A 24,100-nucleotide genomic window follows, 5' to 3' on the forward strand; every position below is an offset into this window, starting at 1 on the left:
TTCAGGCCACCTGCCGGCCCCACGGGCCCCACCCAACCATCACTGCAGGGCCCACCCTGTGCCCGGCACTCTGCCTACCCTCTTCCCACAGACTAAGAGTTTGAGGAGGAGAAACTGAGACCCAGAATGGGGAAGGGACTGGCTCAGGCATCTAAGCCTTGCTTTGTGGCCTTGGATAGCTCCTGTCCCCTCTCTGAGCCCAGATGGGGAGCAGGAACTAAAGCCCAGTTTTATATGCCCTGGTGGCCACTCCAGCATCTGGATGACCTCAAAGACCGCCTCCCCGGGCAGTCCACTCCAAGCCTTTGCCAGTTGCTCCTGGGCCTGGAAGATAGAAGGGGTGGGTGCCATCACTTACAGGTACCAAGGACTTCCCACACCAAGAAAGTCCTCTGCAGTCCCCAGTCATGGCCATGGCTGACTTACGTCCGCATAGTGTGCCACTGGGGACACAGGACTGTCAGAGTACAGAGGGCAGAGGAGGACCCTGGAGAGATGGGCTGGGCTGGGTAGGAGACCCCTGTCCCAGCCTGACCATTATCTGGTTGTTTGGGTAGTCGATAGAGACACAGCGGAAGTAGGTGGGGGCTCCCAGTAGGCGATTCCCTCCTCGTCCAGCTCACAGCGTAACAGGATGAGGCATGGGGAGATGGTGGGTCAGCTCTGTCTCCTGATTCGCAGGTGGGTGCCCACCTCAAGCACAGGAGTCCCACCCATGGCTCCCAGGAACAAGCCCCTCCAGTTGGAACCCTTAGCACCAGAAGCAGACACTTGCCCGTGGCCACATTACAAATGACCCAGCATAGGGGACAGGCCTCCCTAGGTGTCTTTCATTTAAACCATTTCTGAGCAAATGCTTCACGTCGGGCACTGCACCAGGTCCTGGGACATGGCAAGAGCCACACCTTCAGGGACCCCACCTGCGTGGGGGCAGAGACCTTTCCTATCCACAGCCCTGGGGAAAACCAACAGCCAGGCAGGCCCTGCTCAGCTCCACCCATGGGGGCAGGGGACCCGATGGCCTGGGTGTGCCGCAGCAGGCGCCGGGCAGCCTTGGGGCCAACTGACGTCAGGTGCCCACTGCGTTAAACACGGGTACAGGCTATGACCCAGAACTTACTCCCAGGGAACCAGGCACACTTGTGCACACACACGGCGGCGATGACCCTAGGGGACAGGCCACAACCCTGTCACCCAACAGAAGCCACAGGGCAGGATAGGACCCTGCTCTACTGCATGGTGCACAATCAAAACAAGGGAAAATATGGTTGTACACGCAGACAAAAGGCCAGACAAGTCACACCATCCCACGACCTAGGTTTTCTTCACTTTACTTCTGTGGATTTGCAATACGCTACCCAGACGTGTATTGTTCTTAAACAAAACACGGCGGGGGGGGGGGGTTGCAACCACGGCTGGGAACACACAACCCCCCTAGGGGGAGGGTCCCGGGGGGACAAGGAACCCACGATACACTTGTTTTACAGAAAGTAAACAGAGACTCAGGGAGGGTCACTTCCTGAATGTTGCACAGCAAAGACAACTCCAAACCTGGTTGCACTCTTCAAATATGAGGGGCAAAGGACATCAACGCACTGATGTGCCAAGCCCCTTCCGGGAGCGCTCTCTGCCTTTTCCACACCTCCCATCACTCCACAGGGCTGCACCGGGATGAAGACCACCGCGTTCACAGCCAACTTCCTACTTAGTGGTCCTGCACGCCAACGGCTACTGTGTTAATGTCTCTGTGCCTCAGTTTCCCACGTGTCAATGGCTAGCTCCCTAGGGCACTGCACTAAATGGCTTCATGCAGGCACTGGCTCCGGCTGAAAGCTCAGGACACGGTGGTCCTGAGCCCCCGTCCCCTCCCACCTGTACAGCCTCGGCTTCAGGGCACGGGCTGCCTGGGCATGGTCTGGCCGTGTGACCTGTGCTGACAGCTCCTTGGACTAGCATCTCAAGGACAGGAGTCCCCCATGACACCCACCCCTCAGTCCTCACCTGTGGCATTGTGAGGACACCAGACTGCGGCCACCTCTCTGGCCAGGATCTCCTTCCAGAGCACAGCACCGAAGCTGTCCTCGTCACAGATCTCACAGGGCTCTGCCAAGAGGCCGGGACGTGAGTGGGGGTGGGGATAGGAAGAGGGGTGGAGAGCTGACAGCAGGGCCAGGAAGGCCAAGACCCCTCCAGGAAATCCATCATCACAAGGGGGAGTCATTTCCCAGGAGAGCTGAGCCCCAAGCCCACCTGGTCTCTCAGGAAGCCCCTCCCCAGAGGCCAGCGATGAGGTGGGGGGACATTCACTGGGACACCACCGGGTGCTGCATTGCTGGTGCTCATCTTGGGGGCTCTGGCTGGCTGCTACCCCAAAGAAGGGCCCTAATCAGGCACGCTCCCCCTGCTGTGTGCCACCACCACGTGACACTGCATCTGCTCCCCGATGCCCAGGGTGCCACTTCCATCCACTGCAGGATGCCGCCATGCATAGAGGACAAGGAGGATAAAGATACTGGAGCCACAGGGATGCAGACACAGGGACGAAGGAGCAGGAAGCCATGAGAAGAAACTGAAACCCTGAGAGTAGAAGCCAAGCTCAACTCAATACAGGAAAAAACAAATGCTTCACATGCACTTGATCCCTCACCATCACCCCCTGGCCCCAGCATCCCCAGGGACACTGCAAGGTCCCACAATGAGATGCCACGCAGTCTTGCCCCTCCCTCGTGCTTCACGCCCAATAGGTCCCCCACCCACATGTCCCTCGGCACGGCCCTGCTGTGGGCACTGCTGCGGGCACTGCTGCAGGAAGCAGTCTCGAGTTTCCACCCCGGGACCCTGGCACTCGGCGCCCTGTACGAAGGCCCACTGTACTCCCGTGTGCCCTGCTGCCACCCGGGGAGCAGCTGGTGGAGCACGGGCTCCAACTTGTCTTTCAGGGGATGACCCCTCCCAAGCATGGATCTGGGACAGAGCAGCCTGGCGGTCAGGAGGCGAGTGTGGGCCTAGATGGGATTAGCAGTGGGGTGTGATGCAGAGGCCAGCTGGGCAGGGAGGGGCAGAGGTGCTGGGGAAGTTGGGGTCCGGTGCCCACCCCACTTCCCCCTGGAGGCTCGGTGCCCTCCAGCACTGTCTACAAGCAGCTGGGCCAGGGTCTCCACTGGCTTTGCATCCAGGTCCCCAGTGTGGGGGCTGGAAAAAGAGCTGGAGCCCCAACTAGGTCTAAAGAGTGAATGAATGAATGAAGGAAAGACACCCCACCCATCCCAGTGTTGCCTTACACAACAGGGTGATGGGGAGATGGGGTTGAGGATGGTGCTCGGGCTCTGTTTCCTGGGCACAGGTCCTCGCGCCCTGCTGCCCCCTCCCTGTGGTCCTCGGTCCAGTTTCCTCTGAGCATCAGTCTCCTCCTCATCCCGCTCCTGCCCCAGCCATGACCTGTGTGCTCGTTCTCCCACGCCCCCCAGGGACAGCACGAGTGATCAAGTCTCACAGCTGCTGGCTGAGCACCAGGCTGAGCCTCCCTGACACCCAGCAGACTGGCTGCTGAGGGCCTCCAGGCCCCTCCGGCCACCCTCCTTCAGCCCTCTCCTGGGTCTTCTCCATCCTGGCCCTCTCCCCTCGGCAGTCATGACCTCATGCCCCCAAAGACCTGAGCCCCTTAGTAGCCCCAGTGCCACGGGGGACACGATGAGGGACAGCCTCTAAACACTGGGGACCCAGTGAGGAGTGGAGAGGCCTGACATCTGGGGCCAGCACTCCAGGCCATGCTGATGGGCTCAGGAAGAGGCTGCTTCACCCAGGCTTTCTCTCAGAAGGCCACACTTAACGTTCCCAGATCACTCCCTCTTCAAGGGACCCTGGTGCCACCATCCTATTTATTCTCAGGGTTGCCCTGAGGCCCTCACCCTCCCAACAAAGCAGGGTCAGGGCAAAGTCAACAAGGGCACGCAGCCTCACCAAGCACCTACCGTGGGCCAGGTTCAGGCCGGGCCAAGCACCCTGCATGTGCTGACATGGCACCCACGTACTAGGAACCAAGGAGATGGCACTGCCAAGGCCCACCTCTGGGACCCATGCTAGACCTGGGCCACTGCCACATGCCACCTACTCCCCCAGGGCTGGAGCAGGGGAGCTGGGCTGCCTGAGGGAAGGTCACACCTGGCCCGGCAAGAGGGTCCCCAATGCCTCTTGGAGCCTCGCTTCTCTGTGGCCCCGGCGAGCAGACCCATCTCCTGGGATGAGAACGAGGACTGGGTAGAGAGCCCAGAGGGTGGGCTCTGGAGCCATGGGCCCATCTAGTACATCCCACCCCGGCCTCATACCCCTCATCTGAGGACGGACTGATGCCTGAAATGGTGGGAGATGACAGGTGTGGGCACACTGCTGGGATCAGAGTTGATCCCAGGGAACCCACTTTGATGGCCAGCAGGTGCAGTGTCCAGGTGCTCTCCTCTGGAGAGGTCTGCTGGACAGGTGCAGAGTCCCCTCCCAGCGGCCCCCGTGCCTGTGCTGGGAACTGACCATCAAGGGGGTCTGATGAATGAACTGGTCACTAGGAAGGGACACCACTAACTCCCCCAATTTGGAAGGCGGGGCTCCTTCTCCCTGCTGAGTTATGTGGCAACCGAGAACTCCACACCCCCCACGCCCTTGCAGAAACTTCTCCTCTCTCACAGAGCCAACCCTCCCACGGGTCCCACTTTCCCCTGAACCCAGAGGCAGAGCCCCTCTGCCAGACAAGGGACGGGTAGGAGGTGTGGCTCCAACCTTACTGGGGTGGGCGTGCACCGTGCTTGACCCCTGAGCCCCCAGCTGTGCAGCAGAGGCCCAGGGAGGACTTGCCATGGAGGGCCGCGGGCAGGGACAGGGCTGAGCTCTGCATGGACCCTGACTCTGAGCCCCATCCTGGGTCTGGTGCGGCACGATGCCTTGTGATCCCACAAGGGAGGCCTCTCTGCTCTCATTGTTCAGATGGGAAGATGTGAGCCTGTCCACGTGAAGCAATGCCCAGCCTCCCCCATTGAGGAGGGGGCCGAGTGGGATGGGGCTCCACACTCTTCAAAGAAGGTTGCTCCCACCAAGGTTGGCTCTCTGGGGTGCAACCTGGGCAAGGGAGTCCTGCCTCCCCCCGCCCCTGCTCCGTGCTGGTCATCTCAGTACACAGAAGCCTTGAGTCTCAGACCACCCAGGAACCAAATGTTCACTCCACGTACAGCAGAGACAACTGAGGCTCAAAGAAACGTGGTCCAGACAGCCAGGAGGGTCTGCCCTGGAGACGGCGTGGAGGCCCAAGTCTCAGAAGACAGGTGAAGCCAGGGTCTCAAGGATACTGCACAAATAGGACTTCACTCTGAACTCGGAATGTTGTGGAAGGACCCTGGGGGCCAGGGGCAGGAGAAGGGGAACAGACCAGGGCCTGGAGGAAGGCGGGGAGCCCCAGGACTGCCTCCATGCCCTCGGGACAGGGTAGGGGAGTGGCTCTGAAGGTATGAGAGCCGAGGCTACTCAGACATCGGGCCTTCATCACTGCCACTTTGCTCGGGGGACCTCAACAGCCTATGACCACGCCTATTTAGGAGATGCAGACAGAGGCGCCAAGTTATCCACCAGGCTGACAAGGAGAGGAGCTGGGATCAAACTCAGGATCAGATTCCAAGTGCTCTGCTCACTGGCCCCCAGACTAAGGCTGCCTGCCAAAACTGACCACAGGGTCCCCCGCCTGGCACTCTACACCTCAGTGGTCTCCCTGCTGAGCCATCCCACCCCATCACGCTGAGACAAAGGGACCGAGGCCTGGGGTCCAGGAGACAGCACTGGAAGCAGGGCCAGGGTGGGCACGTCCTGCCTGTCCCCCTTTTGCTGCCCCAGCCCAGGTCCCAAGTGGAAGCCTGAGTGATGAGGAAACTGACAGTGAGCGGGAGAGAGAGGATGCCCCTTGGTTCCAAGGCAACTGCTGCAGCACTCAGTCTTTCAGGATAGACTCAGGTTAGGCCTCAGCTGCTAAAACACCCATTGTTTTGGGGCTGGTTACCTTGGTAACTCAGGTGGCGAGGATGTGGTGGGAGGAGGGGGCAGAGAGGAGGGGTCAGATCAGGATAGGCCAGGCAGGGGGCCAGTGGCTCACAGGACAGACTGCCCCCCAAGCCTAGACATGACCCTGGTCACACACTGAGCCTTGATCTTCACCACAGACTGACTTCTGATCCTGGACACAGGGTGCTTGGCCCCAGTAACACACAAGCCCTGATCCTGGTCACAGACCGCCCCCCGACCTTGGCCGCACTTCCACCAGAGGGACACTCGACTACTGGTGGATGCTCTGCATCACGTGTGGCGCCCTGATCCCAGAAACAGACTGCGCATGACCTTGGCCGCGCTCCCATCACGGAGGGACACTCAGCGAGTGGTGGCTGCTAGTTTTGTTGTCATTGTTACATCTTTAACGTGTGTCCCACTCACAGCTGACACTTGACAAGTGTTATTCAGACTACTGCATCCACAATGGGGGACTGTCCACACAAGGACTCCTGGGGCCCGCAGTGCTGGGCAAGGCTCTCAAGACCCCCGTTGCTGGGTGGCCACAGGGCTCCTGGGCTGGGTGGGCTATTAGGAGGCAGCAGAGGAGTGGGCAAGGCTGGGGGTTGGGCTGCCCCTCCAGGCCCAGACAGAAGCAGCCATTCTTCCCTGGCTCAATGCCCCCTCTGTCTGTAAGCCTCATTTCTGTCTCATTACTGGATTAATAGAGCCAATTAATGGTGGCCAGGTAGCCTTGGCCACCTAGGAGAGAGGGCACATGGTGAGGGGGCTCCCAGCCTCCTTCCCACCCTGATGGCCCAGCCTGGAGGCTGTGGCCTCCCTGGCCCGTGGCCCCAGTCGGCCGGGATGAGGGCCCTGCGAGAGGCCTGCATCCTGCTAGGCCTTCCTGCTTCCTGGGCAGAGCTCTCCTCAGCCCAGCAGGTGGGGCAGCAGAGGCAATGGGTCAGCCCCTGTCCATTCCCGCCCAGCTCTCACCTACCAGGCTGGTTCCCCATGCATCCAGGGCGTGGTCCAGAGCCTCTGAAGTTAGGGCCTGTCCTGGGGCAAGGGGACTCCTCCTCAGCCCCCTGCATGGATGTGCAAATGAGGACCACAGGGGACAGGACCTCTCTCTGAATTCCCCCACACAGTCCCCAGTACCCCCTACCCCAGCACCCATGGGTCCTGACTTGGCCCATCTGGCCAGGGGTAGGAAAATGCACAAAAGACTACCATGAGACAGAGAGGGACATGGAGCTGAGAGGCCAGGGGAGCGGGAGGGTAGCTGCTGAGATGCCGCCAGGCAGAGACAGAGGTGGAGGACAGAGGACAATTGCTCTGGCCCAAGAAATACTTCCCAGCCAGATGCGTGATGTAGCCATGTCACATTTGGACAGGCCAAGCGGGGGCAGGCCTGAAAAAGGGCCACGTGTTGGCCTGGGCCTCCTGCTGGCTCCCAGCTGGGCTACAGATGGAGGGACACATGTGACCCAGCCTCCCCTAACCAGGGTGAGGGGCGAAGATCCCTAGCACAGGCTCAGCCAGCAAGAACTGGGGCCGGGCACCTGCCTAGCTCAGCTATGTGTCTTCTGAATGACTGCTGGACCTCTCTAGTCTGCGTGCCACCCCACCCTGACATATATGCACACACACACACTCCTCCTACCAGTAAAGCGCAGTGCAGGAGACACCACGGGCAGGACAACCAGGTGACAAGAGCTGGTTCTGCCCTCTGTCTCCCCCTTACAAGCTGTGTGACCCTGGCTGCTGCCTTAACATCTCTGTGCCTCATTCCACTACATAAGCATTAATCCAGGGCCTCCTGTGTGCCAGGTTTCATCAGCCAGCAGGGCAAACTCCTCTGCCTTGTTGGGCGCTACATCGTGACAGGACAGAGAATAAGGGCACGGGAATTACCCGGTGTTCACAGGCGATGCCATGTGGGAGGAGAAAGAGACAGGGTGCAGTGAGAGTGCGGCTGGGGCTGCTGCCACTTGAAGCAGCACGGGAGGGGGTCAGGATGGCCAGGGCACGACAAGCTGAGGGAAGGGGCCCTGTGGGTGTGCGGGTAAGAGTGTTCCAGCTCAGGGAACAGCCTGTGCAAAGGCCCTGCACAGGGGGCCGCCTCGCTGAGGAGACATCCCCGGGCTGCTGGGAAGAGTAAACTGGTTGACAGGCGGTGCTTTCTGCACCAAGGAGACACTCAGATGTGGCTGCTGTCACCACCACCAAGATCTTTACTTCAAGGTCTCAGCATCAAGGCCTTCGGTGTCCCGGGCACGCACGTGGGGTCTGAGCTGCCTCTGGGCCAAGTGACCGTGTCCTGTCCCGCAGCCGAGCTCCCCACTTTACATCGTGGCAGCCCCAGCCCTCAGGACCTGCTAGCCGTCTTCCCCCAAGGCCCCCAGCCCTGCCACACAGCCTCGACACGCGCTTTGTCACAACTGTTGAAATCAGCCTACACACACACTCACACACGGTGGATGCGAGTACCTCCCACGCTCACACACAAGCACAAAAGAACGCAATGCACACACGTACATACTGACATGCTGGAAGGGGGCAGGCGTGATCATGTGCACACACGTGCCCCATGCACTGAACACATGCACACACACCCCTTGTACACACTCCACCCTGAAGGAAGGAGAAAAGCTGCCCCAGCCGAGGTGGCAGTGACCTCCACCTTGCCCAGCCCGAAGATCGGCCCTCAGGCCTTCCACCCCAGTGCTGGGGGCCCTGATGCACAGATACAAGATTGAGATTTTCTGATGTTTCCTGGATGCCACACTTGCACCCTCTTCCCGGGGTTCTGGCCACCTCTTTCTTCCTTTTCTGATCCTCTCCGGCACCACACTGCTTCAACATGTTTCTCACCTAGGGTACTCGGATGGTGGCCACGAATAGAAACAGGTCTAGGATAACCAGCTTCCTTTGCAACCCCACGTAGCTTATTCTGTGCCTCTACAGATGCTATTCTGTGGGATCCATGAGTGCCACTGGCTCAGGAGAGGCCGAGGGCCCTGGACCACATCCCCTGGTCCCGTGATGACCTGCTGGCAGGAAAGCCCAGCCCAGACTGGCCCCTGCTGCCCTCCCAGCCCTGGCTAAGGCCCCAGCCTCCCGCAACATCCTGCATTTCCTTCAAATGGGGGCTCCCCTCCCAAGTGTCTGCAGGGTTCCCTACCTGCCCTGCTGCCTTGGACGCCCGCCCAGGGTCCCAGTTCACAGATCACGCCCTCCTGGACAGGTGCCCCACTCACCAAGGAAACCAAACGGCTAAGAAGGTGGACTGTGCCCCAACCCCTCCTTGCTGGGACCCGCCCAGCACACTGGTACACCCGCCTTTCCCTCTGACGGCCACAAGGCTTGCCCACACCTCTTTCAGAATCTTAAACACAGGCCCCTGAGCAAGTCAGCCCAGCTCCAGATGACACGCAGCCCTGACACCAGGGAACCCCCTCATCCCGCACCTGACACCTGCTTCTTGTGTTTGGGTGTTACCGCCTCCTCCCTCCCCCGACCTGGAAGGCAGCACCAGGACACAAAGGACTTTCCTTGTGCCTCTTCACTGCTCCTCGTCCCTGGAGCAGAACACCTCACAGGAGCTGGGGAACTAGCTGTAGGATAAGGATTTGTGCGGCCACAACACAGGCAGCCCCCAAACGGCATCTCCTGACCATATATCCCGAAGGCCGACTCTCATTTTGCCCCCATGTCCCAGGAAACCCATGCAGACCCTGCCACAGGCCATGGCAGCCTGCTGGCCCATTAAAACCGTCCTACCTACCCTCACCCAGCCAGAAATGAAACACTCCCTCATCTTGGGAGAAACCAGACCCATCCTTCCCTGCACACTCAGCAAGCACCTCCCAGTGTGCCGGCACCACGCACGGCCCTGGGGGCCTCAGACAGGCACCCCAGATCCCTATTCTCTCAGTGAGCCTGCAGAGAACATTTCTCAGTGCAACTGGCTTCTCCGAGAGAGCGCTCAGGGACAGGTGGCCAGGGCAGGCCTGAAGAGGAGCCCCTCTCCCCCGGGCCCTCCGCCCAGAATGCTGCTCTCTGGGCCTCTCCCCAGTGGTCACTTACCTGGAGTGCATCTCCGCCCCATCCTGGGTCAGGCTGGTGAGGCAGTTCTCAGGACCACCAGCCACGTCACGGAGGTTGTGGTTGCCCAGGACCAGGTGTTCCACGGAGAAGCTGTCGCTGGGGTGGGAGGGCCCTGCCCTGGGGCCCGGTGTCATCTGCTGTCTCTTGATCTGCAGGAACTGCTTGCTGGCCTGCAGGAAGGCCGAGGCCCCGAGGAATCACAGAACCTCAGCACCTCATCACAGTTCTCCAGGCCCAGGTAGCTGGGTGTGGACTCCAGAAAGGATTCTAACTGGTAGATGCGGACGCAGGCGGGACTGCTGCAGGCGGGCACCTTGGCCACCTTCATGCAGAGCTTGTAGCGGTGCAGGTTCGGCTTGCACAGGGTCCAGGAGCAGCACAAAGCATTGGCAGAGAACTCGGTGGCCGCCAAGAAGTACCCAAAGAACTTGCCCTGTACCAGCATGGGGCACGGCCCACCCCAGGATGCACATCCGTCTCTGAGGCCACATTTGGCTGGAGCCCAAGCAGCAGCAGCAGCAGCGGATGGAAAATCCATAGGGCACCTGGGGCAGCGGCCTGGCCCCTCATCCTAGCTGGAGGGACTGCCAAGGTTCCACAGGCCGAGCAGGCAGGTGTGGGCCAGGCCTTGACATGCCAGCGTCTGGCGGCAAGTAGGGCCAGGCTGGGCTCGGGCCAGGTTGCAGAGCTCTGAGCGGAGGCAGGAAGAAGAGAGGGCTTCAGGCGACCAAGGGGCAGCAGTGGCTCCTAACATCCGGGGCCTGGACGCCAGCCTGGGGCTGCCAGCAGCGGCTGGAAGAGAAAGCAGAAGAGAGCACTATCAGCCCCGTGGGGAGGCTGGGCCTCGAGCATGCTGGGGGCAGTGACAACCCCGAGCTTGGGGCCCTTACACAGGACCCGGGCCTGCTCTTAAACACCTGCTCTATGCACCTGTCTGTCACCTGCCAGTATGTTCACCTGCAGGGGCTGGAGAGGCAGGAAGCCAGGGGCCCAGGCACAACCTCTCCCACATAGGCAGTGGGAGTAGTGGGCAGCCCCAGACAGGGCTGCAGGCCACATACGCCTCGGCTGTGCCCATCGGGACAGACTGGCATGGCCCCTCTGCTCTGGGCCTGCCTGCAAGCCCCGTGGTGACCATGGGGGTCATTCCCATTCTGGGCCTCTGTGGCCTCTCTGACCTCACCCCTCCCCAACCCCATCTTTCAGGGAAGGATCTGTAAACTCAGCCAAAGGGGATGCAGAACAGAGGAGCAGAGGAGAAAGGTCATTCCAGCCATCCCACAGCCTCCCTGCAGCTCCACTCTCTGAACCTCAGCCCATGTGGGTGCAAACTCCCCTCCCATCTCTGCCTCCTCACATAAAAAAATGACCTATTCATTGGAGGATGAAGGAAGGGTCAGACCCAGGTCTCTGGCCGTGACTTTGACATCCAACTGCCTCCTCCCGCCCAGGGTCCCAGTTCACAGATCATGCCCTCCTGGACAGGTGCCCCACTCACCAAGGAAACCAAACGGCTAAGAAGGTGGACTGTGCCCCAACCCCTCCTTGCTGGGACTAGAAATTATTTTTATCTGTGCAAGATTCATATTCTTGCTCTTTCCCAGGAGTATTTCATTAATAATAAACATTTACTAGAATTTTTGTACATATTCATTGTAGAATCACAGATTTTTTTAAAAGAAAAATCTTCACATGTAATGCAAATGCCCAGAACTAAATTTTCATCACATCTGTGTACATATTTTTGGCTAAGACCATAGCCTTCTTGTGTTTGTATGTAATAAAACTGATTTTTTCTTTTTTTCAATGATCTTCAAAAGGACATCTCTGCAGGTCAACATACATCTATTATCTATGCCACCTTCAATGGTCAAATATCACTCCATACCAAATGCACTGCAATTGATTTAAAAAATCCTTTGTGAGTTTTCCTTTATACATTGCTGTTTTAGGTAGTCTTGAGAAAAACAAATTGTATGTTATTTATCTCTTAATTTATCTCTAATTATTTACCTCTAAATAGTATAAACAGCATTCACGTGTAAAGGGAATACACACTTTTTAATGCGGTACTTCTCAGCAAATTGTCTCTCTGAAAACTCAAAAGCAACTTAAACTTGAATCAACAATACACATATTATTGCTCTTCATCCTGACGAATTTTGTGAACGGAAAATGGTATTTCCTTTCTTTTAAGTTCCTTTTCTGACCAGAGATGCTAAATATTTTTCCCTATATCCATTGGTCACTTACAGATATGAAAAAAAAGTACTTTGCCCAACTTCAAATTAGAAGTTTTGCTTGTTGCTTTCAAAGACTTGTCAGTAAAAATGAAGATTTCTTTTGTCTGATACACATAGTAAATCTTTTAAAACACTGTCTTTTATTTTGTTAATCTTATTTTCTGATCTACAGAGTTTTAATTTTTTTATGTTGTTAAGTCAACCTCCAGATTCTTGCTTTTCAAGTCCTTCCTCGGAATGTCTTTGTCAGCATAAAAAATGTATAAATAGGAGTTTATGTTTTCTTCTGGTACTTCTCTCACTTTGTATATTTAAAAATTTTAATCTACACATCAGAAAATTATTTTTGTGAGGTAAAAATCTGGCTACTTTTCTCTAAATAGATTATTTTTCCACCATTTATGAATAACTTATCCTTATGTGAAATTTCATCAGTGACAAGTTCTAAAGTCCTATATATACTTGGGAGTTTGGGTATTTTCTGTTCCGTTCATTTACCTGTTTTTCAGTTGTTGGTAAATGAATAATTTGTGGAAATTTAGAGCACATTTTGATATCTAGAAGGGCAAAGCTCTGTCTTTGTCTACTACACAGAAATTTGAATTTTATCACAAGAATTAAAAACAGCATGTGTAACTCAAAATTTTTAAAAACCATGATAATGTTTACTTGGTTTATGTAAAACTGAATAAACATGGGAAGACCACACATTTTTAAAAAATGAGTCCACCTATTCAAGAACACAGCCATCTCCCCACTTGAAAGTTGTCCTCTAAGGCCCTTCAGTAAAGAACACATGTACAAACGTGTACACTGATATAAACGGATATTGAATTTTATCCCAAGAATTTTTATCCCAGAGGCTCATCTATCACAAGAATTATTTTTCTCATTACACACTTTCCTGTATATAAAAGTGTACATTCAAAATAAGATGCCATTTTCTGTTTATGTTTAATTTGGTTTCTGTTATTACTGATATGCAGTTAAATCACTTAAAAACTGTCAGGAAAGTGCTCTCTAAGGGGAATTATGAGCGGGTCCAAAACCAGTTAAAGCTTTAGTTGCCTATAAAGTCGGCTGGGCACGGGACCCCACGCTGGTTTCCAGCAGCCCCAGAGGGAAGCTGCCAGGTGGCTGGGCCCCCGGCTCCTCTCAGGCCCGCCCCACCCTGTCCCTCACGCCTGTAGCCTGTTCTTTTTATCTGGTTCGCCCAGGCCGTTTTTTTCTTAGCAAGAGAACGTGCTGGGTCTTTCAGATGTTTCCTAAGCTGGCGGCTACGTGGATCTTTTTCATATCCTTTGTTCAGATGTGATATCCAGGCTGGGAGTTCCTGCGGTCTCTTTGAGGGCTAATGGAAGAAGAGCCCACAGGTGGCTCACAGTTCTGACAGCAAAAACAAAAAAACCTACTCATTTTCGGGCCTATGGGCTCAACACATTTCTACCACTAGGCTTTCCGCCACCACTGGGGTCTGGCTGGGAAGCTGTGTCCGCTGGACTGTATCAGTACACAGTAATCATGGCCTAGCAACGCTGCTCATCACAGTGCCCGTGCGTCTCGGAACCCCGAGCCACTGCCCTGCCCGCACGTGCAAGCCCCAGGCATCTCAAATCTCTGCCACTGCTTCTGGGCCACACTGAATTCCTTTCAAATGTTGGTGCTAGTTGATTGGATGGTTCAGGACATTTGCAGAATTTAGACTCACCCCTGAGAAAGACATGTTTGCATGCGACTGGGCACAGAGTGGCGTGGAGCTTCAGGATGCTGAAGGCCTCATTCCCCAGAGAGCTCCCCCCTAAAATTCCCTAAATCTAATCCCTCAGTTTACCCCTGTCATCAACTGAAATAGTCACATCACATGAGAGTTGTGGCTTAAGTTATACTGGCGGCAAAATGTTTGGATATCTGTGTATTTTTTTTTTTTGATAGCAGGAGTGAAGAGATTTTTTTAAGCTATAATTTTGTAATAGGAGAAAGAGCAGACAGTTTCTGGCAGTACTTAAGGAAGGTACAAACTGGTTGGTGTAGATTTCACCAGATGTAATACTGAAGAACAGTATGCAGATGAAGAAAAATCAAGTAAAATGCAAACACAGAAGGAACAGGGGAACAAAGAGGATTGAGGAGAACGTCTGAAACTGCAGAATAATTCTGTTTCTGGCCAGGCCAAAGGGGAGTCCTAGAGCCTAAGTCGCGCAATAAAGAAATCCCATGTCTTCCAGAAATGGGCTTGTACTGTGCCCCTACTGTGCTAATCAGTGGCTAGGAGCAGTTGTGGGCAACATGGTCATAGTACAGACACAGAAGTGGATCCAGAAGGACAGCTGCTGGGGCATAGTAATGTGTCCCAAATGGGCTCCCGGGTTTGCCCAGGGGGATTCCTGGGACACAGAACTATTGGTGATAAAACCAAGGCAGTCCTGGGGAAACTGGCATGGTTAGTTCCCCTCTCCCTAACACTGCAGACCTGGTCTGAGCACTTTCTTGCCCGGTGTACCCCTCATCTCTGTGGCCCCTCTTAGGATCATTTCTACTTATCATGGCAGCTTACAGCTGGAAAATTTGGCTGGAAAGCGGTTTTGTTTCAATGGCATTTTGAGGGGAAAAGGCAGAATGGAGGGGGCTAAAGACAGAAGAGATGTGAAGAAGTGGAAAATGCAGCTCCAACCCTGGGAGGAGGGGAGAGACAGGGCAGCAGTGGAAGCAGGCATGAAGGTCAAGGGAGGGCTGCTTCCTTTAGTGACAGAAATGTTGAAACAGAGTAAAGCTGCCCTCAAAGAGCAGAAGGTTAAAACTACCAAACAGAAGCAGTCGAGACACAGGCAAGAGGGCAAGTGGGACTAGGATTCTCCGGACAAGACTGAAGCCAAGACCAAAGTGGGAGGATCAGCCTGACAGGAGCGGAGGTAGATGTGCTTTCCTTAGACAGACACAAGGCAGCATCGGCCACTGTCATCAGCATCACCTCCATCTTCCCCAGGACGCAGGATTTACAGAATAGGTCTGTGCCGATTCCCAGAGGCTGACAAAAGACCTTGCCTGTCAAAACATTCCCTGAACCTGTTGCAAAGTTGTTCATTACACCTGCAATAAAAGCAGACCCTCTTGAAACTTACTGGTAGGCTCAGAACTCATGAAAGCTGGGATGGAGGAGGAATGTTTTCCACAGGCCTCTGGGGAAAAGTCCTCCACTGTGCGGGGTCAGGAGTGACTCATCTAAATTCACATACAAGATCTCGCTGCCCTGGGACAGAATCACCTCACTCTAACACCACAGCAGACTTTATCCCTGGGCAACTGAAGCCTGAAGGAAGGAGCTTTAATAGGAAGGAAGTACCCAGAATGGACTACAGGCCGACCTTGTTCTACTGCGCTTTGCTTTATTGTGCTTCACAGAATCTGTGGCAACCCTGCAAGGAAGAAATCTATCAGCACCATTTTTTCCCAACAGCATTTGCTCACTTTGTGTCTTTGTGATACATTCTGGTAACTGCCACAGTATTTCAAGCTTTTTCATTATTATTACATCCGTTATAGTGATTTGTGATCAGCAATCTTTGGTTGTTGCTATTGCAAAAAAAATTATGACTCACTAAATGCTCAAATGATGGTAGCATTTTTTAGTAATAAAGTGTTTTTTAATCAAGGAGGAACATGGGGTTTTTTTTAGCCATAATGCCACCACACACTGAATAGACTACAGTACAGTATAAACAAAATTTCTATATGCCCTGGGAAACCAAAACTTCACGTGACTCACTTTATTACGACATTTGCTTTACATGGATGGTCTGAAACTCAACGAACGATCTCCAAGGTAGCTTGCATTATCAGTAACTAGGCAGATCTGAGAACTTTAAGTGACAACATGGAAACTACAGCAGACAAACCAAACACTAAGATGGTCTTTCTGATATGTCAATTTCACTAAACTGAAGTCCCTAATCACTTAAACACTAATCAAAGTCTTTAACTTTACAAATAAAGTCTGAAACTAAATAAATTTCAGAAACCAAAGCAGGTATCGACACACAAAAAAAGTCGCACTACATACAATAGCCAAGACATGGAGGCACCCTAAATGTCCATTGACAGATGACTAGATAAAGAAGTTGTGGTATACTTATACAATGAAATATTACTCAGTGATAAAAACGAATAAAATAACGCCAGGTGCAGCAACATGGATCTATCTGGGGATCATCATTCTCAGTGAAGTAAGCCAGAAAGAGAAAGAAAAATACCACATAATATCACTCCTATGTGGAATCTAAAAAAAAGAAGGAAGAGCAATAAAGAAAGAAAAAAGAGGGCACTAATGAGCTCATCTACAAAACAGAAACAGACTTGCAGATGTAGTAAACAATCTTATGGTTACCGGGGAGAGGTTGTGCAAAGGGATAAATCTGGGAGTCTGAGATTTGCAAATGTTAACCACCATATACAAAAATAGATTAAAAACTGAGGTAGAGCACATGCTTAGCATACACAGGGTCCTGGGTTCAATCCGCAGCACCTCCTCCAAAACTAAAACAAATAAGCAAATCTAATTACCGCCTCACCAAAAAAAACTTTTTAAATAAATAAATTTGAAAAATAGATTAAAAAACAAATTTCTTCTGTATAGCATACGGAACTATATTCAATATTTTGTAATAACCTTTAATGAAAAAGAACATGAAAATATATATATATATATATATATATATTTTATACATACATACATGACTGGGACATTAGGCTATACACCAGAAATTGACACACTGTAACTGCCTATACTTCCGTTAAAAATAAATAAGTAAATAAATGCTACAAGACATATACCCTACCTTGGGAGGGAAAAGCAAGCACCTCTCCCAAGGGGCTGTGGAGGGCACCAGGGAGCTTGGTGAGATCTATGGGGCCCAGGGCAAGACCTTCCCTGGTCTGGAAGAAGGGGACGGCCAGCTGAGCAGGGAAAGGTCTCCTCAGAGGACTGGGTCCACCCCCAGCCCACAGGCTGCTCTCCTAAGGAAGCTCAGCTGCCCAGGCCAACTCTGGCTCACTAACAGGTATGCCAGGATGGGCTTGAGTCTTAAGTGTTGCCCCAGCCAGGTCCTTCCAAACCCCAAACAATGGGGAGGGGCAAAAAAATAATTTTTTTTAAATATAAAAGAAATCAGTCCCGGAATTATTTGAGGGCAACTCCAGTCTACACTTTGGAGAACCACTGGTCTGGAACTGTGAGGGTGCTTTTCACCTCAGCAAAACAAAACGCTGTGCTGTTTGAGCCAATGGATCAAAATCATGAAATCTCAGTTACAGGGGTGGGCTGGAAGTCTCTGTGTACGTATGCTGAAATGGATTATTTACTCATCAGCTACCTGCAATAAAGCAGCAACACTCCTCCCCAAAGATTCAACCTCCATATTGATAGAGAAAAAAATTAGCATCTAAGAAGTAAATTGCCTTAATCCATGTCAGCTGAATGAGGAATAAAGATACAACTTTCTTTTTAATCTGACATCTATACTGTATATACTGTAAATCCTTTGGCGACGCTTGGAAACACACTAGCCTTTTAGGACTGGAGCAGCTTGGGAGCAGAGAAATGGGTGCAAAGACCTGCTTAATTGTTTATTATAACATTTGTTTCCCATCCATCGGGGTATTTTAATAAGTGAAACAAGACATAATGAGCCTTGTCATACAGTTTCATAACAGTTTATAGTCATAAAAAGAAATATGATACTTACTTTGCTGGGATGGTACCGTTTATAAATTCACAGAATTTAAAGAACAATGTAATGGTGTCTCCAAAGCCACTTCAAATTTTCATAACTCTAGGAAAGAAAAGCAAGGATATTTTAAACAACCTATTTTTCTATCATTTTCAGCTTAACAAACTAGAGCCTAGAATTGCTCTAAAGCAGTTTATAATTGCTACTGTTTGAACTTAGATTTATTAGGCTCCAAATACAAGTTAACATACAGATGGAAAGCACTTTAAACATACTTAAAGGAATTCTACATCACCATGAGTTTTTCTTCCCAATCCGCTAACATAAACCCCTACAAGGCTGGTGACTAGGCAGTAACAGCGGGGGCCAGTTGCTACGGACATTCGTGTCAGTGGAAGCTTCCCACTGATAGAACCTAAACTGTACCCATAACTCTAGATGCAAAGCCATTTGAGTGCTGAAAAGCAAGGCTTTTTTTAAAAACATCTTTATTACGGTATGATTTTGTACAGTAAACTACACTTACTTCAGATGTACAATTTGAAAAATTTTGATAAATGTATACACCAATGAAACCACAATCAAGATAGCTAACATTTTCATCTCTCCCCAAGAGGTACAAGTGCCGAATTCCTTATTTATCCCTTCCCACCCACTTTACCTCTGGTAACCACAAGTTTCAATTATCACCCATTAGCATGGACGTACTGCTTGTTAAAATACTTCCACATCGCTTGGTAAAGAGCTGCTTCTGGCAGCCCTCTCCCTAGGACTTTTCTCCAATTTGATTACTAAAAGCACATCCTAAGACCCCCCCAAACTCTCCTTCTTCTGTATTGTGACAAATATGAGACTATGAAAGGTCAATCTGGTGACAGTCTAACACAATGAATTGCTATGAAGAGGAAGTTGTGTGGTTGGACTTTGAGTAATAACTAAGATGTGGCTACAAAAGAACGTTGCTCTTCTTGCACAGCAGGTAGTGGTTCCTGAAGGCAATCCCAAAGGGGACACTCCTACTTTAATCAGCTTCATAAAACTAAGATAGGAAATATTTTATAAATATTAATGTTATTTAACATAAAGCACTTCACTAAAAAATTTTGTTCCCTTCCAATCTACAGACATCTTCTTTTTTAACTTCACTAACCAATGAAACAGACTGTCCCATAACTAGGCATCTGACCGTTCAATTAACACTAGAGAAATATCAAGAAGACCAGCAAGTCAGAAGACAGGGTTGACCTCCAGCTCCAGGAAAAAGACCCTTTGTGCGCCAAGACACTCCTAGGCCCTAGACCAGTCTAGGACTGAAGGGCCAGAAACACCACCTGAGTCAACTCTGATCTCCTCCAAGGACCTCCACCAGCACAGAAGCTAGGGACCACTCAGGGGTGGAACTTCCTCAGAACAAGAAAATTACTATGTCTCCTCTCCAAACATCACGAGTAGGCAGTCACTTCCCCTCCTCCACTACACCCCATTCAACAATATACAACCACCAGCACCACCTTTACATGAAATGAAGAGAGCCTATTAAAACCTTGGCCGTCTCTAATTTATTCCTGCAGATCAGGGTTGTCCAAAAAAAAAAAAAAAAACCAAAATGTGAGCTGTGTGGTATAGTTTTAAATTTCTACTAGCCACATTTCAAAAGTAGAAAAAAAAGTGAAATTAATTTTTGTAGTATTTTACTTAACACCATACATTCACAACATTATCATTTTGACAAGTAATCAATATAAATGATTATTATTGAGTTATTTTTCTTTCTTAATACTGTCTTCAAAATTCTGTATTTTACAAGCTTAGAGGACATCTCCATTTGGACTAGTCACATTTCAAGCGCTCAATAGCCAATAGCCACACGTGGTGAATGATCCCTGAATTGGACAACACAGTTCCAGACCAGGGGTCCATAAATGGTGACCAGCATGAGCCAAGAATGGTTACTGCATTTCTAACTGGCTGGAAAAAAATCAAAAGAAGAATATTTCATGACATGTGAAAATTATATGCAATTCAAATTTCCATGTCCATAAATAAAACCGGATCAAATCATAGCCACTTTCACATACATGTTGTCTATGGCTGCCTCGTGCTACAATGGCAAAGCTGAGTACTGATGACAGAGACCTACGGCCCACAGAGCATAAAATATTATTACAGGAAATGTACGAAGAAAAAAACCTTGCTGATCCCTGTTTCAGTTGATCATGAGACAGCTGTGACCATGCCATATGAGATGTGCGGCCCCTGAGCCACAAAGTTTAAGCCAACGATTTTCCAGAATTTTTACTGCCTGAATGAGACACCATCTCAAAAAGTAACAGAATTTAGACACAAAAGCTCGTGTATAACCTCAAAACAGCTATTCAAAAGTACAACTAATACTGGGCTCCTATGCCTTCTGGACCCATCTTCCTTTCTCTCTGTGCAACAAAATAGTTGGGTCACGCACTATCTACATCTACATGTTTCCAACTGCGATGCTATGAATCTGGCACCTGCAGAAGAGGACTTACCAGTGCCGACCAAATGAAAAACATGGGAAATAACTGAGCTTATGCTTTAAAAAAATTTTTTTTTAAACTTTAAATACGTTATAATCACAGCAAAGTAGAAAAAGAGAATAATTGTGCATAAGAAAAAAGACTAGCATAATGAGACTATAGGTGATCTTTTTCCTACTTTATTCTTCATAATGAACTTTCATAACTTTCACTTTTACAAAGAAAAACGTTTAGACCTTTAAGAAACACCAGGATTTTACTTTTACTGGAGTTTTTTACTTTTAAATAATACATCTCTTAGAAACTTCCCTTATTTGTATGGAAAGTAATAAATATGTTTTCCTTCAAAATAAATTGAAAAACTCTTAACTGTATTCTGAAACCTGAAATGACTGACAATATGCCTGGTCCTATTGGGAGAAAGGGAAAAAAAAAGACAAGAAAGCATACTAATTCTTACCTAATTATTTTGCTTGCTTACTTACCTCACAAAAAGACTTAGCAAAAATTTAATTACATTTATAATTATTTAGTGAACAAAATTATTTATTTTAATTTGTAAAAGTTTATTTTCAGTCATCCACAACACAAAGTCTGTGAGATTTCATGAGTTTTTCTTCCCAATCCGCTAACATAAAAAGGTGTCTTGTCTCTATAACTCACTGCAGGTCACTGAAAACAAACTAGTTAATCTGACTTCTGTCATTGGTGAAATGAGAATGAGATTAAATTAGATAATTTAGGAAGCAAGGATAACAAATGTCAAACTAACAGGAAATAACTTCAAATTTGTTTTGGATATCACTATCAAAGAAATCCAGTGTAGAAAATAAAGTTACACATTTATCAAGTATTTTAAAATAGTCTAGGATACAAAATCATCATGGACCGAGACCCTTTATCTTCCTAATTCCTTAAATTATTCTCTACTGTAACCCTTAAATCAATACTCTACTGTAACAGATACTGTTAATTACTTCCTTTTCCAAGATCAACAAGAAAATGTGTGGCCTACTATTACTTTTCCCAAGTTCTCATATTTCTGTCCATTCTAAATCATAGTTAACACATTAAATAGAACCACTTCAAAATAGCTAAGAAATTCCACTCATGATTGTGTATTCCATTCTGATTCCAAATTTATAAAAGCAAATACACAAATGCAGTCACAAGATATTTTTAAAAAAAAATACTTAAAGGAATTCTACATCACCTAAGCTAATATGATATAAACCAAATGTACATCAATAAAAATTAATTATAATTTAATAAATAAATAAACTATACATGAACAAGTAACTTTTTAATCCTAAAAGAAGGATACAGTTCGTTTCAATGTATAAGACAAATATAAATAGCCGACCAGTGGCTCCCTCCCTCCTGCCTAAAATGCCCACTCTGAAGGTAACTGTCTGGACCCCACCGAGGAGGGAGCGCTAGGGGCTGCTTTCCTGACAGCCAAACCCTCCCCCAAGAAGCCCCGCCAGTTCCCAGCTCGCCCACCTCCCCTGGTCCCCACTCGCGCTGCACCACTAGAGAGACTTCTGCCGCCAGCTCGGCCCGCCGCCCGCCCGCGGCGCCCTCGCTGCCCCGGGATTCCAGGCGCCCTCTACCCCAACCCCACCGCTGCGGCGCCCTCCTGCCCGCGCCTCGCGCCGCCAGCCGGGTCCTCGCACCCGGTATGAGCGACTCCTCCCGCCTCCCAGCCGCAGCCCACGCCCCGTGCACGCAGCCCAGGCTCCCAGCGCCTTCCATCCATTCCCAGGAGTGGTCGGCCTACTTGCCCGCGCTGGGCAGGGAGAGGGGGTGCAGCTTGCTGCCGCCCCCACCCCCTCGTGCTGCGTAGCCTGAGCAGGGAGCGCAGCCCCTGGGCGGCCGGCGCCCCCTCCCAGGTTTCCTCGGATCCCCAAGCTAGCGGGGCCAAGAAAAAAAAGTCACCTCTCCGCGAAGCCCCGTTCGCTGCTCGCTCCCGCACCCGTGGGAGCCTCGGGTGCCGGAGCCCCGCGCAAGGCTGCCCCGGGGTCCCCGCCCCCCACCCAGCCGCCCTCGCGGAGCCCCCAGCTGTCCGTCTCGCCGCGCAGCCCTCGCCCCACCCCCAACCCCCAATGGCTCCCGCGACCCGCGCTGGGTCCCCTCGCGGCTTTGGCTCAGCGGCCCGCACCTTCCTCAGCGCAGACATCCTCGGGCGCTCCAGTTCAGCAGCTGCCTGGGGACATGGCCCGACCGCACCTCAGTCAGCCAGCCCAGGGATCGTCATCGTCGCCGCCGCCGCCGCCGCCGCTCTGACGCACTGGGGCTCTTCGCACCACTGGGCTTACCAGCTGGCGCCTGCGCACTGGGCGCCCGGAGAGGCACCGCCCACGGAGCGCAGTGGGGGAGGCCGCGGGAGACAGCTGCAGAGGGGCGGGGCTCGCGCCTGCGGGAGCGCCAGGCCTCGCGCCCGTTACCCTCGCGGGCGCGTTCACCCTGGCCGCTTTGGCAGGCACGACTGGGGAGCGCGCGCACCTCCCGGCCCACCAACTGTTGCGTGGGGAAGGGCGAGTAAGGCGGGTAAAGCGGGGGTCTCCAAGCGCCGGAGGATGCCACCGCGTGCCCGCCGCCCCCGTGCGCGGTGCCAGCAGCAAGGCCCCACGTGCAAGCTGTGTGTGTCTATGGAGTTGTGTGTAGAGTTGTGTGTCTTCACCAGGTGTGTTTCATTCAAGTTGGACAAAGCAGCGTTCTAATTTGCAACAGCATGGGATTTTTTTCCTCCTTTCTCTTAAAATAAGTGTCTGAAATTTGAAAAATTCATCTGAAAATTGTGACATCGTTTTGCAGAACGTCGATCCCCCATGTAGACTATCGATTGCCTCATTCTGTTCGCCGTCTCTAAAGTGGAGCTGGTCTAAGGAGTGTCCTCTATGCTGGCCGCAACCCCATGTAAATAAACCAGTTTAACGCCATTTTCCGTCCTCAAAAATAAAGCGTGTCCCTGTTCAGTGAACCCGAGAGCAGCAACTGTATGAAACCATGTTTATCGCCGGCATCGCTTAACCGCCCTGTAGACTGGGCCCACAGACGGCTCCAGCAGCAGCAAGGAATTGTCTGATTAAGGCGCTGGCCAAGGAAGGCCAGGTGGATGGCAGTGCCAGCGGCCGCGCGGTCTCCAGACGGGTGGAAAGCCAGGCCCCAGGACTGGGCGAGGGTGGGGCGGGCGGACTGTAAGTGGGGCTGAGTGCTCACGCCAGGGGGTCCCTGCAAAGATTACTCCTTCGAGGAACAGGGCGCCCAGATGGCAGAACTCTTAATTATTTCACTCAAAGGAGTGATTTTGTTCCACTGAAGTAACACTGCTCATGTAACTTACTTTCACATGAGATGAACGATGCGGATTGGGAAATCGGTTTCCCTTTACTATTACCGTTGAGTCTTCCATGACACAGGGGTCACGGGTGAACATGGCTCACCCTCCATGGGCATGGGCATGGCCAAGCCTGCTGGGTAACTGATG

General features: G+C 51.3%; 1 protein-coding gene across 15 annotated transcripts in view; it reads right to left on the bottom strand.

Annotated features, from left to right (window-relative positions):
• Positions 1 to 22,929, bottom strand: part of LOC107035045 (ankyrin repeat domain-containing protein 26-like) — a 139,397-nt gene extending 116,468 nt beyond the window's left edge. For 14 of the 15 annotated variants that reach the window (XR_012072435.1, XR_012072436.1, XM_072960734.1 and 11 more), the window contains exons 1-3: positions 22,772 to 22,916; positions 18,113 to 18,199; positions 10,111 to 10,923 (exon numbers count right to left, since the gene is read on the bottom strand). The gene's annotated coding sequence lies outside the window, so the exon portion shown is untranslated. Of the gene's footprint in view, positions 1 to 10,110; positions 10,924 to 18,112; positions 18,200 to 22,771 lie in introns of all 15 variants that reach the window. The other variant, XM_072960728.1, reaches the window with a different exon arrangement.
• Between the last annotated feature and the right edge of the window lie 1,171 nt (positions 22,930 to 24,100).

The sequence above is a fragment of the Vicugna pacos genome, chromosome 5 (assembly GCF_048564905.1).
Source record: "Vicugna pacos chromosome 5, VicPac4, whole genome shotgun sequence".
Taxonomy (NCBI): Eukaryota; Metazoa; Chordata; class Mammalia; order Artiodactyla; family Camelidae; genus Vicugna; species Vicugna pacos.